Consider the following 6,989-nt stretch of genomic DNA (forward strand, 5'->3'; position numbering starts at 1 on the left):
CACTTCTGGGCTTTCTCAGACCGGCCACCTTGCAACTTCTTCACCACCACAAGAATACCAGAGTCTCCTCAGAAGAGAGAGGTACTTCTTCAATTTCTGGATTCCCTACAGGCACAGCAGGTGGTAATACTGGTGCCTCCATTCGAGAGGTTTTCAGGTTTTTACTCCAACCTATTTCTGGTACCCAAAAGGAATAGACCTCAAGAAAATAAACCATTACATACTCTTGGAAAGCTTCAAGATGGAATCACTGCAGACTATTATCCATGCCATTCAACCTGGGGACTGGATGCTGTCAGTGGACCTTCAAGACGCGTAGTTACATATACCCATACTTCCACCATTTCAGAAATATCTGAGGTTTGCAGTTGGCCAGATTAATCTGCAATTCCAGAGTTTGCCCTTCGGTCTATGTACTCCTCCCAGAGTCTTCACGAAAGTACTGATCACAGTCCTAGCCCCATTACGGGAGGTTAGGCTCAGGGTATATCACTACCTGGACGATGTCCTAATACTAGTGAAGAATCCAGCCCAACTAACAGAACACAGGGAAGTTCCGATTTCCACACTATCAGAGTTTGGATGGGTGATAAATCAAACAAAAAGTCAACTTATCCCATGCAGCAAGTGATTTATCTAGGCGCACTTTTCAACACTTCCAAGGGATCAGTGTCCCTTTCGCCTCAGAAAATGACAGCCATCATCCAGAAGATGAGGAAAGTGAGGACACGATTCCACCTGACAGCCTTGAGCTGCCTGAGTCTGATAGGGTTGATGTCAGCATGTTTCCCAATAGTTCCATGGGCCCACTGGCACCTGAGACACTTTCAATTAGAATTTCTAAGATAATGGAACAAACTTTATCCCAGCCCATACGTTTGACAAGTCGAATGCACAGGAGACTACAGTGGTGGACAAAAAAAGAAATGCCTATAAGATCGTCTCCATTGGGGTTTCTCTCCTAGACCATAGTTACCACAGACGCCAGTGCGATCGGTTGGGGGGCACACTGCAACCAGGTGTCAGTTCAAGGAAGATGGGCTTTTCACGCAACAAGAATCATCTCAAATATTCTGGAAATTTGAGCAGCTTTTCTTGCTCTGAAAGCCCTGGAATTTCAAATCAGATGCAAGCCAGTCCTTCTCCGAATGGACAACAGGGCGGCAGTTTCATACATCCAGCATCAGGGGGGGACCCACAGCAGGTCCTTATTGAGAGAAGTGGAAACCATCATCCTTTTGGCAGAAAGGAATTTAATGGATCTAACAGAAATCTATCTGCCAGGCCACCTAAATATGAAAGCAGACCTTTTTGTGAACGACAACGAATGGTCTCTGCATCCCAAGATATTCAATTGGTTTGTGAATCTGTGGGGTCTTCCCAATCTGGATCTCTTTACTACAGCAGACAACTCCAAGGTGCTGAGGTTCATTTCACACCTGCCTCACCCCCAGGCAGAAGCAATAGATGCCCTCTCGAGTCCGTGGGCATGCAACCTGGCCTACCGGACTGGCCGGGATGTCCATGGTTTCCTGCAGCGGTGTTTCTCAGGGTTCGCTCAACGATACAAAATCCCACTCATACCTGTTCTTCTGTGTCAAAATCAGCACACACATCCGAATCCTCACAAATTGAATCTTCGCATATGGTTGTTGAAAGGCAGAGGTTCCAGGCCCTAGGATGTTCTTCGGAGGTTATTTTGACTCTACTCAAAGCCAGAAAACCCTTTACACTTAATATGTATGACAAGGTTTGGAACAAGTTTAAAGCCTTTTCAGCTAGCAGGAACTTCATTCCAGATCTGCCCTCCACTTTTCAGCTTCTGGACTTCCTCCAGGCAAGCCTTAACCTAGGTTTAGGCCTGAATACCTTAAAGCTGCAGGTGGCAGCAATCTCAGCGACAACAAACAAGAGGTGGGCCAAAGATTCGCTTGATCTAATTCTTCCAAAGCGTTAAGAAGATATGTCCACCCGTCAAAAAAGCTTTTCCCACCTAGGATCTATCTGTAGTTCTAGAGGCTTTATCCAGCAAACCCTTTTCTCCGTCTGAATCAGCTTCTTTGTGGAATCTGACTCTAAAGGTGGCCTTTCTAAAAACAGTATCATCTAGTAAAAGAGTGTCAGAACTTCAAGCCCTAGGGGCGGCAGAGGACCACATTACTTTCTACCCAGATAGGGTGTAACTGTGCAGATTCGTTCTGATTTTCCAGTCTTTCAGAACCATGGGCTCTGCCAACCTTTTCAGACCCTGAATTGGGTACCCTCCATGAGCTTGACATCACCAGTGTGTTAACTTCAAGCTACAGCATGTTTTAGGAATTCTTCTAATCTATTTGTCATCCCTTGGGGCAAAAACAAGGCAAAGGAGACTTCATCAAGAACAACTGCTTCATGGATAGTCAAGTTAATTCATAAGGCGTACAGGGCCAGGGGTTTGGAACCCCTCTCTTCAATCAGGGCGCATTTGACCAGGTCTGTCTCCGCTTCATGGGCAGCTAGGGCAAATGTATCCATCGAGACCATCTGCAGAGCAGCTGCGTGGTCGTCCCAACACACATTTATGAGGCACTACAGAGTAGACCCAGGGACTCTCTCATCTGTGGAGTTCGGCAGACAAGCTATCAGGGCGGCCATTGTCTGTTCAAAATGATAATCCTCCTATTTTTTTAGCCACCTTCCGCCCGCCATATAGTACAATGATGGGCGCAAGGTGGTTCTCTCGTTCTGATAGGAAGTCATATGACGTCCTTCCATTCTCACTGCGCATGTGCGGCTCAGGGAGCGCGCAGTGCGGCGATCGCAGGAGCGCTGTGTCCCTCGGACACAGCGGATCACAGAAAGAGCCGAAGATGTCGGCTCGGTCATGTGATTAGCTGTGTCCAATCACAGCTGATCACATGTAAACACGGAAATGCCGGTTATCAGCATTTCTCTCCTTTCGAGCTGTCACGCCAACAGCTCGAGAGGAGAGGAGAGCCGGTAATCAGCTTTCCGCGGAGGGGACATGTACACTGATCATCAGGGCACTGATGATCAGTGTGCCCTGATGATCAGTGTGGCCCCAGAAGTGCCACCTGTCAGTGTCCATCAGTGCCAGCAGTCAGTGCTCATCAGTGCCACGTGCCAGTGCCCATCAGTGCCACATCAATGCCACATATCAGTGCATATCAGTGCACATCAATGCCACATATCAGTGCCAATCTGAGCTGCCTTTCAATGTCACCTATCAATGCCAATCAGTGCCACCTATCAGTGCCAGTCAGTGTCGTCTATCAGTGCGCATCAGTGCCGCCTATCAGTGCCAGTCAGTGCCGCCTAACAGTGCCAGTCAGTGCCGCCTATCAGTGCCAGTCAGTGCTGCCTATCAGTGCCATATATCAGTGTCATGTATCAGTGCTGCCTTTCAGTGCCCATCAGTGATGCCTGTCAATGCCCATCAGTGCAACCTACCAGTGCCTCCTCATCAGTGCCCATCAGTGCCACCTATCAGTGTCCATCAGTGTAGCCTATCAGTGCCCATCACTGCAGCCTCATTAGCGCACATCAGTGAAGGAGAAAAATCACTTATTTACAAAACTGTATAACAAAAACTAAGAAAAAACTTTTTTTTTTCAAAATTGTCAGTGGTTTTTGGTTTGTTTAAGAAAAAATAAAAATCCCAGAGGTGATTAAATACCACCAAAAAAATGCTCTATCTGTCTCAAAAAAATGATAAAAATTTCATATGGGTACAGTGTTGTATGACCGCGCAATTGTCATTCAAAGTGTGATAGCGCTGAAAGCTGGAAATTGGCCTGGACAGGAAGGGGGTAGAAGTGCCCTGTAGGCAGGAAGGGGGTAGAAGTGCCATGTAGGCAGGAAGGGGGTAGAAGTGCCCGGTAGGCAGGAAGGGGGTAGAAGTGCCCGGTAGGCAGGAAGGGGGTATAAGTGCCTTGTAGGCAGGAAGGGGGTAGAAGTACCCTGTAGGCAGGAAGGGGGTAGAAGTACCCTGTAGGCAGGAAGGGGTAGAAGTGCCCTGTAGGCAGGAAGGGGGTAGAAGTACCCTGTAGGCAGGAAGGGGGTAGAAGTGCCCTGTAGGCAGGAAGGGGGTAGAAGTGCCCGGTAGGCAGGAAGGGGGTAGAAGTGCCCTGTAGGCAGGAAGGGGGTATAAGTGCCCTGTAGGCAGGAAGGGGGTAGAAGTACCCTGTAGGCAGGAAGGGGGTATAAGTGCCCTGTAGGCGAGGGGTTAATAAAACTTTTTCTAAACATGATTCCTGACGTTTTAGCTAGTTATTTATCACAGGTATGCTGTCATGGAGGCACCAGGAAAACAGAAAACTGTACCATACCATACCATGGATAGGCACCAGGAAAGAAAAATTACGGTAAGTATGATACAGTTTTCTGTTTTATTGTACAAAGAACACAGACCTCTCCTCATCTACTTTCTTCCCCTAATCTCCTTTGCACAAGCAGAGAGCACAGGAAGTTATCCGCTCACAAGATTTCTTACAAAATCAACGGGTATTTTATTGCAATTGTCGAACGGATAAAACAAAACCCCTTCAATGGTATACACATATAGCAGTCGGAAGGAATCAAATATGAGAAGTTCATTGTTGTGGTTTACATACACTTTAAATAGAAAGAGAAAATGTGAAGTGGGGGAAATCCTCTCCTAGACAACTGTCACTGAAACAGGTGTCCACATTGAAACGATTTCCCCTCACCTTCTGTCTAGGTGACAGATGGAACATTTTGGGTTTCCCATCACTTCATCTCCTGGTGATAATTGTCACATAGACAAATAAAGAGTGCACCACCCAGCAAGAACACCCACAAACAAAACCTTTCCCTGCTCTGTACAAAACTAAGAAAATATTTTGACTTTGGATACACTTTAAAGCTAGGCACATGTAAAGACGTTATGTAATGGAGCTCTGTAATCAGGAAAACATACTTACAGGACTTTTGTTCAGGGGAATGAAGCACCTCCAGCACTGAATGTATGTAATGCCAAGCGGTGCTGGAGGATCTATTGATGCTGCCTGCTGGGGGATCTATTTGCACTGGAGGGGATGTATTTTTTCATGGTGGTCTATTGCAGTGTTTCTCAACCTTTTGTCAGTCAATGCACCCATAAAAATTAAGGACAGTCCCGAGGCACCCTTTAAAATTATGGACAGTCTTGAGGCACCCTTTAAAATTATGGACAGCTTTGAGCAGGGGTGGACTGACAACTCATGGGGCCCCCCGGGCAATAGGGGATCATGGGGCCCCTGTGTCCTTGCCCAAATTTAAAAAAGCCTATGAAAAAGGTATCAGGGGCATCTCATGGGGCCCCTACTGACCCTGGGCCCTCGGGCAGTGCCCGAGTTTCCAAATGGTCAGTCTGCCCCCGGCCTTGAGGCACCCTTTAAAATTATGGACAGTCTTGAGGCACCCTATTCTAAAATGTGAAAAACTATTCTAATACTTTTATACAATGCAGCAACATCCAGACACGTAGGACACCCAACATTAGAGGTGATTTATTCTTCCACAGCAAATACACTTCTGCACACTGGTACTGACTAGTATTCCAATGTTTCTCTTCTCAGTTTTTCTCCATCACTGAGCTAATGTGACCCCACTACTGATAGAGAGGGGCGGGGGAGGGTCAAACTAGGATGCTGTGCAGGCAGCTGACATCCTCCTTATCGACTGATGATGTCATTGGTTGTCAGGACGGCTAGAAGGTCGTAATGGCGCACAAAGAAAACCTGTGGCTTTGTGTTCCATCCGCTGGTTTGTATACAAGTTTTGGGCAATTTTTAGACATTTTGGCAAAGCACCCCAGGGAGCCTCGGCCCCCTGGTTGAGAAAGGCTGGTCTATTGTTGCTGGGAGGTCAAATTGTTGCCAGAAGGGATCTAATTTTGAGTGAGGGGTCTATTGTTGCTTGCTGATGGGAGAACTGTTTTTGTTTCTTGGGGTTTATTGTTGCTGGGGGGGAATTATTGTTGCTGGCTGCAGGGGATTAATTTTACTGCTTTTCTTGTTATCATTAACAAATTCCATACAAAATGATACTTGACTCTGTATTCTCTGTATAGGAGTGGTACTGGGAGGTGGGTAGGAGGTGGAACCAAGGTGGGTAGGGGGTAGAAACAAGGGGTGACTCAGAAGGGGGGGGGGGGGATGTTCCTGCACCTATTCTCTGAGAAAAAAAGCCCTGCATAGTTAAATATATTTTTTAACCACTCGCTGTTCAGGATGGGGCTTATTTTGCTAGAAAATTGCTTAGAACTCCCAAACATGATATACAGTCTTGTCTGAAAGCAGAGGCCCTAGAGAATAAAATGGTGGCTGCCCGAAATTTTTGTGTATTGCATGATATTTACGCAGCTGTTTATCAAATCGAAATTTTCAGGAAAACAAATAGTTGAATGAATTTTCAGCTTTATGATCTAACATGAGCCTCACCCAATGGTTGGCCCTCTTGCGCCCCCTATACTCGGATATGACTTGAGGTGGTTAGATTACGCTTCTGTTATCACTGTACACGGTAAGCCTACCTGCCTCAACTCCTTTTATGAATGTGCAGAAATTATACATACAGGTGTTGGTTAACCTGCACTCTTTTCGTCATCTGATGCTATGTAAGGTGATGGAGGGCTGGTTGGCTTAGATGCCTTAGGCCCTTAGACATTCTTAACCTCCTTAGCGGTGTTCCCGAGTGTAGCTCGGGGTAAAATTTCAATACCAAGAGCGGTAACCCTGAGCTACACTCGGGCTTACCATGCGGCGTTGCTCAGGGGGTCCCTGCAGCACTTACCTTGTCCTTCGCTCCCGCGATGTGTCCCCTGCAGCGTCCCCGGCCATCTCCTCCGGCCGATGCCGGCATCCGGCTTCTGTGTTCTGGTCCCTGTGACGTTGGGACGTACGGGCGCCGGAACCGGCGGGAAATTTGAAATTTTAAAAAAATGTCATTTTTGCTGTCATTGCTGTTTCAATGCATTTCACATACAT

The 6,989-nt window shown here is 46.9% G+C and overlaps 1 pseudogene; it reads left to right on the forward strand.

Annotated features, from left to right (window-relative positions):
• Window positions 1–618: 618 nt before the first annotated feature.
• LOC149443581 (uncharacterized) lies at window positions 619–1,679 on the forward strand (annotated as a pseudogene).
• Window positions 1,680–6,989: the final 5,310 nt, after the last annotated feature.

The sequence above is a fragment of the Staurois parvus genome, unplaced genomic scaffold, assembly GCF_062004578.1.
Source record: "Staurois parvus isolate SC_StPar_1 unplaced genomic scaffold, SC_StPar_1.0 ptg000845l, whole genome shotgun sequence".
Taxonomy (NCBI): Eukaryota; Metazoa; Chordata; class Amphibia; order Anura; family Ranidae; genus Staurois; species Staurois parvus.